Source organism: Lotus japonicus, chromosome 5 (assembly GCF_012489685.1).
Source record: "Lotus japonicus ecotype B-129 chromosome 5, LjGifu_v1.2".
Lineage (NCBI taxonomy): Eukaryota > Viridiplantae > Streptophyta > Magnoliopsida > Fabales > Fabaceae > Lotus > Lotus japonicus.
In genome coordinates, this window is record NC_080045.1 from 43,542,375 (window position 1) to 43,551,093 (window position 8,719).

General features: G+C 44.7%; 1 long non-coding RNA gene across 1 annotated transcript; it reads left to right on the top strand.

Moving 5' to 3' along the window:
• Positions 1-526: 526 nt before the first annotated feature.
• LOC130718529 (uncharacterized) lies at positions 527-2,847 on the top strand. Its single transcript, XR_009012707.1, has 4 exons — positions 527-1,414; positions 1,561-1,654; positions 1,943-2,151; positions 2,291-2,847. It is a non-coding gene; the product is annotated as an uncharacterized LOC130718529 (long non-coding RNA).
• Positions 2,848-8,719: the final 5,872 nt, after the last annotated feature.

An 8,719-nucleotide genomic window follows, 5' to 3' on the forward strand; every position in this document is an offset into this window, starting at 1 on the left:
GAAAATTCAGCATCCTTCTTAGGACTTATCCAAGTTAATAGACAAAAGTAACATTCTTTGTGCATAAATTACATGAGTGCAACCATTCTGGGTTAAATTTCAGATTCAGGAAAATAATTCAGAAGTACAAACAATGAACAAAGGACGGTAAGCCATGCTTGAAACCGAAATCATCCATTAATAACATAACAACTTTCTTTTAATGTGAAGTGGCTAATCCTACTAGCATCTATTCTACCAGTTTTCAAAGCATGGGATGTCAATCAGTAAAGGAAGTAAAATTGTGTTGATCCATACCACAATTTCAGGCAATATACACTACAACAAATTCGGGTTTTAGCGGTGGTTTTTTAGCGGCGGCTAGTACAACCGCCGCTAATGCTTTAAACTAGGATTCAGGATTTCCACTTAGCGGCGGCTACTTTATTGATTACGTCGGTTTAAACCGTCGCTACGTGTTAAGAAAAATCCAAAATATCTGTAACACAACGCGGTCCCCCTCCCACTCTTCCACTTTCCTATCTAACACATTTCTGAAAAATCCCTAACCTCTTACCCCCTCAATCTTCAAAGCCTCTGACCTCAATTTTCACCTCACTCTCTTCATCCCTGGCTTTTGCTCTCCTGCCTCCAAACCCTTCAGCCACTGACTGTGCGCAGCCACCACGCACCAGCCCTAGTGCTTCCCTTAGTCTCGTGACACTCGCTCTCTCCCTCTCCTTTTCCCAATCTTCCCTCTAACCGCTTCACCCAAATCAATTTTCCCCTCTCATTGAAAACCCTAAGTACTGCTTCATCGATCTTCCCATCCGAGTGGATACGTTCCTTTGCTCCCCATTATCACCGTTAATCCGTTCAAAACAGGGGCTCCACCGTCGTTTGCTGTCGTTGCAGTGTTGTCGTGAACTTCTCTAGTTGATGCGGTCTGCGTTTCGTGGTTAATTCTTGCGGCGAGACAGAGTAAGTAAAACCCTAACAAGGGATTTCTCAGGTCTGGGTTTGGTGGGAGGCAGACATCAATTGAGAAAACTACCCTCCTGAGCTTCGATTTCTGCAATTCAATTTGGAGCAAGGAGCTCCAGAACGCTGGGTAGGAAGCTAAATGCACTCTACCATCACCCAGATGATTCGATGCGCATGCAAGCTGATTGCTATCTCCAGAATTTCCAGCGAACACTGGATGGGTGGTAGGTCCTTCGATCGAACCTCTGCTTTCTCGAATAATTTACTTCGTGGAATCCCAATTTATCTCTTTTCCTTTGCGCCGATTTGATTTTGTATGAATGAATTGATAGTTCTGCTTTGTTTTTCGATGCTGGATCATTGCCATTAATTATGGAGTTGTGAACTTTGCTGCAAGTTATCTTGTAGTGTCACGGGAACATTTGTGATTTTTCAGACCATACAATTCAAGGTAACTCTGGAAAATTCCTTTGCTCATTTCTGGTATTGTACTTTCCTACCATTTTTTTTGGTTCTCATCTATTGCATTACTTCCACCTAATTTCTTTGAAGATTTGGTTTACTGTCATGTCTCAACTTTATGCATTAATTTTGCAGGTTCAAGAACACAATCATCCCCATGCACTTATTTTACAAATTGGAAACACATTTTGCAAACTCCCTAGTGGTCGTCTCAAGCCAGGAGAGAATGGTAAAACTTACTTCCTTATTGGTTTTTCTTTTCCATGTGCTATAGTGCATCCTTAGACATATGAATCAGAAGCGAAGCTAGTGATATCTATTTGGAAACTTGATAAGTCTTTATGTTGACAGGAAAAGTGAAGCTAGGAACTAATAGCTTTTGCTTATACACATGTCCTATGTGACATCAATAAACTTTATTCTGTTGATACTGAGAGAATCAAAACATCCTAAGTGACTTAATGTTATTTTTCTTTTGCATTAGTTATTTTTCTTGATAAGTAATATATGATTCCAGGGTTCACTTTTGAAGCAGTTAGCAATAGGAAATAGTGTTGGCGGTGGCGTTAACATGTGTTGGAGATCATTGATTGTATTGTTAATGATGAAGGTTTACCGTTGACTTTTACCGTGATGTAAGGCTCCTCAAGGTTTATCTGGCAAAAACAAGGAGAGTGGAAGTTTGATGTGTCACCACTCACCAGTGCTAGAGGAATGATAAGGGTGGTAAGCTTGGTTCTTGGTAACATTATTATCATTATTATTATTTTATGAACTGTATAAATTAGTTCATGAGATTGTTTTGAACTGTGAAAATTAGTACATGCTAGTGTCAAATTACAATGACTGCTTTTTTTCTATATAGAGTCCGGCAAGTTCTGAGGCATATTCACATGGAGCAGAGCTTGGAATTGGAGACTGAATCCAAAAGAATGGGAAACATCATGAGAAAAAATAATAGAAAGCTCCGACGGTAGTGGTTCTGTCTTATTTTCAGCTCTACCATTATTTCTTGGGCCTTGCCAATTGCATTTGTAAGGAAATTGAGCTTAAGGCAAGCATCAATATGAGTTTAAATAGAACAAAATAGGAATTGATGTCTGGCCATTGCTTATGTGCATCAATATTTCAATCTCGTGTTTTACTTGTGTGCATCAATATTTCATTTCCTTTTAATTTTTCCTTTTTTTCTGAAACTTATACTTTAGATCTTGTCTTTCAAGACTCTATTGATGGTCTTAATGTTTTTCTATGTTTGTTTTCAATGTATTTATCTGATGTGGAGATCCATTTCTTGGTAATTAGATGAAATTGTCATATTATATATTTAGATAAGTTTGAAGCTTAAAACTTGTAAGCTTTTGGCGTTGAGTATAGAGAGTGTTATCATTTATGAGAAAAAAACACTATTAGCAGTGGTTGAAACAGCATCAGAACTTTTAGAAAATTAAATTTTGCACTTTAGCGGCGGTTAAAACCGCCGCAAAATGTTGAAAACAGAAGAGAAAGGTATTAGCTTAGGGGCGGGTTTAACCGCCGCTAAATATAGCCGCCACTAAAATTTTTGCGTCGCCAAGTTTAGCGTCGCTTCTCCAACCGACGCTAAGTGTTTTTAGCGGCGGTTATAACCGCCGCTAAATGTCTTTTTAACCGCCGCTAAATCCCGTGTTTTTTGTAGTGATATGTCATGATACAGCAAATATGAATGATAGATAAGAATTCACATATGCCAAATTAGCAAATCAATCCAGTGGAAAGGAAATAACACTGCCCTGACAAACGTTACGGAGTTGACCGGCACACTGTAGCATTAGAAGATGCCAAATTTCGCTGAAGCATTTCATCGAACAATTGATGTGCTCCGCCTCATAGACTCATTCTTCTTGATTTTCCATGTTTCCCCCAGTTACAAATCAAACATGGTGGACTGGGCGAGATCCCAGGGTCCCTCGCCCAGGAGCGCTGGCCTCAAGCGAGGGGCGCCCCTGAGACTTGGGCCTCCCTCCCCGAGGCCCAACTGGCCCATTAAGGTACATTAGAGGTGCCAAGCCCAACTCCGCACCTATAAATAAGGGACGGTTACCAAATGTAAGGGACTCTTGGCTCATTGGTGAAATAACAAGATTAAAATTCAGTTATTCTTTCTCTCTCTAGCGGTTAGAACCTCTCTCTCTAAGCATTCACATCACTTTCCTCACACTTTTGGTATTGTACCCCTATTGTATGTTCTTGGATAGAACATTTGGCGTCATTTGTGGGGATCGAACCCACGACCACGTGGCTACACAAGAAGCGCATGGCGAACGCGACAAGTTGCTGACCCAAGTGGTAACTCAAACGGCGAAGTTGAACAGGTTAGGTATTGAGATGAGCCAGCGCGAGGATGACTTTTCTGCTTGCAAAGAAAGAACGGAGGAACTGGAGATGGAGCGGGATGAGCTGCAACAGGAGGTGAAGGCGAAAACGGAGGCGATCAACGCAAACAGGGTCGCTTGTATCGGTATATTTCGATTCCCGGACTACGTGGATCGTGATTCGGCTGAGAGGAACTCGATTTTCTGTGCGATTTTCTTCAGTTTTCAAGATTTTCCGTTTGCATTCTTCGGTTCACTAGCGAAGCTCGATGGAAACGCGTCGTAGACGACGTGATAAGGATCAAGAGCGGCGGCACGCTTCGTCACCGTGTCGCGTGAGAGGTAGGCCGTGACGCGAGCAAGTTCATCGTGAAGAAACAGATCGATTAACTCCTCCTCCTCCGCCACCGCCTCCTCCTTCTCCGACGCCTCCGCTACCTTCTCCACCTTCCTCACCGGAGCAGCAGAGGATGCCGGTGAATTCACCTCCGGCTTCGGGAGAAGAGACTCAGGCACCTCAGGCACCGATCTCCAGTCAAGATTGGAGGCGCTTGATTCGAAGTGTCGATGACATACACCAACGAAACGATTACTTACAAGAACAGCTGGAGTACTATCGTTTCAAGCAGCAGGACGAGGGGGAGCGCGAGGCAGAGGTCGTGGCTGAGTTTGAGCCGTTCTCGGCGGCAGTAAGGGAAGTTGCAATTCCGGAAAATATGAAGAATATTGTCCTCGAGACATACAGTGGGAAGGCTGATCCCAAGGAGCACCTGCTATATTTTAACACGAAGATGGTAATCAGTGCCGCTTCCGATGCTGTAAAGTGCAGGATGTTTCCGGCTACATTCAAGGGAACTACCATGTCATGGTTCACAACCCTACCCCGAGGATCAATCACGAATTTCCGTGACTTCTCATCCAAGTTCCTCGTCCAGTTTTCGGCAAGTAAAACCAAGCAAGTGACAATTGAGGATTTGTACAATGTGCGCCAATCCGAGAGCGAGACTCTGAAGCAGTATGTGAAACGATTTAGCGCCGCGTCGGTGAAGATTGAGGAGTCAGAGCCAAATGCCTGCGCCCGTGCCTTCAAGAACGGTTTGCAGCCTGGAAAACTGAATAACAAATTAAGTCGCAAGCCCGCCCGGTCAATGGCGAATTCGAGCGCGGGCAAACACCTACATACTTGACGAGGAGGATGATGCTTTTAAGCGAAGGCGCGCCAAGGTAGAGAAAGATGGCGATCAGAGGGATGCATTGCCAGAGGACAGGCCGAGTAAGGAGAAAGCGGAAGGAAGCAAGAGACGGGACAGGATGGTGCGTGTTAGTGAAAAAGTGCCGAGGGAACCGTTGTACCCCAAAAAGGAAAATTTCGAGCGTCGCCGACCCTGGCATCAAGCCGATTCTCGTCGGCGAGAGGAGTCAGGGAAGAGTTTGAGTGCGCATCTGACGGAGCTGCTGCGTGAGGTTAAGGTGGCACACGCAGTTGAGGAAGGCGAGAAAGAGACAGGCCCGCCCCGGGCAGCGTTAGATAAGACCAAGTGGTGCGAATACCACCGCTCAACAGGACATGACACTGGGGACCGTTTACTCTGAAGAACGAGATCGAGAGACTCATCCGAGCGGGCGTTCACAGTTGAGTGATCGTGGTGATCGCTGGAGCGGAGAGCGGCAAAGAGGAAACCAGTATAATGGGGTCCGCCAGCAAGATGATCGTAAGCGAGAGGATCGACGCTGACAAAAAGGAAACACTGGCCACACAAAAAAAGGGGGCGGAGGAGACCTTCAATAAGGACCTTGAGCCGCTGGTTGGGACGATAAATACGATTGCAGGTGGTTTCGGTGGAGGCGGCGAAACGGCTTCGGCGAGGAGAAGACACGTCAGGGCAGTAACGTCGGTACAACAATATGAGACCCCTTTCCGCTTCCAGCATCCAGATATCGTGATATCGTCGACAGATTTTGAAGGAATAAAGACGCACAAGGATGATCCGGTGATTGTTATGATAAGGATAAACAGCTTCAATGTGCGACGAGTTCTTCTAGATCAGGGATGCTCTGCTGACATCATTTATGGGGATGCGTTTGACCAACTGGGATTACCGGATAAAGATCTGATGCCTTACACAGGGATGCTTTCGACATTGATTTACTGTTTATGCACTTGTTTGTGTTTGATTGGAAAAAATGTTTTCTGAGGCTTCGGCTGACAAAGTAGATGATTCATCTACTGACTGTTTTTGAGATTGAATTACATGGTACGTGCTAAGTGGATAATCTAGGATGTGTGATGCATGCTTTATATGCTAAGTGCTACGTGATTATTCTAGGATGTGTTGATATATGACATGTTTGTTGACTGTGCTGATTTAATTATGTCTTTTCACTGATATCTGTGATTCTGAGTAGTGAGAATAGCGGGCAGGTCATGCCGATTTTATTTTGAGATTTTGGGGAAAGTTTGATAGGACGAATGAGATTCGGGCCTTGTTATGGTTATAATGGATCGAGACATTCTCGGGGATTTAATTGGGATTATGGGATGTTGAAAACTCATAAGATTTGCGATAAGACTAAAAGGATATTATTTTGTAAAGAAAACTCATAAGACATTAAACAACCTCTAAAATCTTCAAATAATGATAATAAACTCGAAAGGAAGCTTAGGATGCAAATCTTAGTTTTGGAAAGCGAGAAGTGTCGTCGGATCCAAGTGTCGAGAAAAGTATAAGTTCTGAGTATGTTGATACTCCTTGCTCTGGGAGCAATTGTGTTGTTGGGCTATCTGAGAGATAAGCCGGGAAACAGGTAGTTTCCGAGTATGTTGATACTCTTTGCTCGTTGAGCAGTTTTGACCATCGGATGGAGATGTGTCGGATGATTTGGAGATCATCATGTGAGAGTGTGTTGTTGTGAAGTGTTGTCTTTTGTCGCAGAATCGACTTTACCTTAGGGTAAGCTTTTAGAGACATTAATGTAGCTAGAACACGTGGCGACGTGTCGAGTGAGGTCGGAGACGTTGTTTGGCTAATCATTTCGCATTCATGCACCATTAATGAGGTATTAACACGAGACGAACTTCGGACCTCGGCGGATTCCAAAATGGTCATAAGACCCGGATTTCCGCGTAAGAGTGCTATTAGGCGACTCTTAGTAGCAGACCGAAATGGCAGGCCTTCGGGTTTTATGTTGATCTGACTACCGTTGTTGTTGGAGTAAGAGGCACGCGGGCCGAAATGGTCCCACCGTGGCTGGTGCTAGGGCTGATCCGTTGATGTCCATCCCTTCCGGAATGCATATTGGTTAACTGGGTTAACCGGCATCTGCATCTCATGCAACATGTATACTGACTTAGTTGTTGAGTGTGATTGATAATTGATAATCTTATCTGATGCATGCTATTTGCTATTATTGTCGTTTATATTCATTGTGGAATATGCAACCCTAGGATGCTATCTCTAGCTATAAGCCTAAGTGGCTAATCTCTTATCTATATCTATTGGTGATATTATTTACATAATTCTTTGGAGTTGACCCTCGCGTCTTCTGTGTGTGTTTTGGCGGACTACGCCCATTGTCAGATGTCTTTAGCGGACTGGTTCACGATGGTCCACCCTTCGGGGGGGGACTAGATACGAGATGATAGACCAGGATGACCCCGGTTCGTGGGTGGTAGACCCCGCTAACCATCGCGCGACGTACTCGGGGAGGATCATGGAGGATCGGGTAGACAGAGTAGGACACTTGATGGAAGGAGTGCTGAGGAGGTGCACTGTCAGTTTCAACTTGCCGCCTGGAGTACACTGCGGACCAGGATTAGGAGCACCGCCACCACCGTCATCTTCTGATGATGAGGATCCTTCAGAGGAGGAGCCTGTGGGAGTGCCTTCTTCAGAGTCCAGCGCACCCACCGTTGCTATCATTGATGATCATGGTTCGGGCCCTAAGCCCGAGAGGCCAGCACCGGAGCGCATCGCGGTTGCGAGAGGAGGACGGGTAGTGTACATAGACTTGGTCGTTCTGGATTCAGATTCAGGCGACGATCATGCTAGCATGTAGGTTGTAGTGCCGGTGTGAGCTCCTCGAGATAGGATTAGTGTAGGAGTAGAGTCTTAGCTCTGACCAGCAGTTGTTTCTTTGGGGATAGGGTAGTTTCCCACCTATAGCTTTTTGTTTGGTTTCTTTACGGGAATCACAAAGAGTTGGTTGGACTTAGGAGGTCTTGTTTCAGGCCGATTGGGCTAACTCATTCTCGTTTTTGAGGTTTGTGTTGCGGACACTTCACCTTTACTTTGGTCTGTACATATTGCCTACGGGCGTTACACTTTTCTCCTTTCCGTCACTGGAGGTTACTCGTGACGAGGTTGCTACTTACAGCGGGGGCTGCAATCTATATTGTATATTAATTCTGTTGTCTTTCGCATTTGCGTTTTATTTATTTCAGTCTTGTTTATAGTATCGACGAAAAAAATATTCACATTTTTCCGCATTAAGTTTATTTTTGGTTACTAAAGTGACGCCACAGAAATCGGGGTGTTACAACAAGGTTGAGATTTTAGAAGACAAACGAGAATGGTTGAGCGAGCAGGAGCAAAGGACAGAACGGGTCGTTGACAGGAAGGTAAAAAGGCAATGAGACAGTCACAGTCAAGGCAAGCAAGGTGATAAGGCAGGAAGGAATGGGCAGTTTACAGACATCCTGGTAGAGGAGCGCTGGGCAGGAATTATTGATGACTTGGAAATGTATAAATTCAGTAGGGGGTGCTGGCGATCGAGCCTAGGCTCACACCCGGACAGGAACGACGATTGGAGAAGTTGGTAGAGGACAATTTTGACCTCTTCAGCTGGAGTCCAAAGGATGTGACACTATCGAAACTTCCGCGGTTCAGGACACCAGCTCTTTCGAGCAAGGGACCGAATGAGCAGAAGGAGAAAGCGGCGAT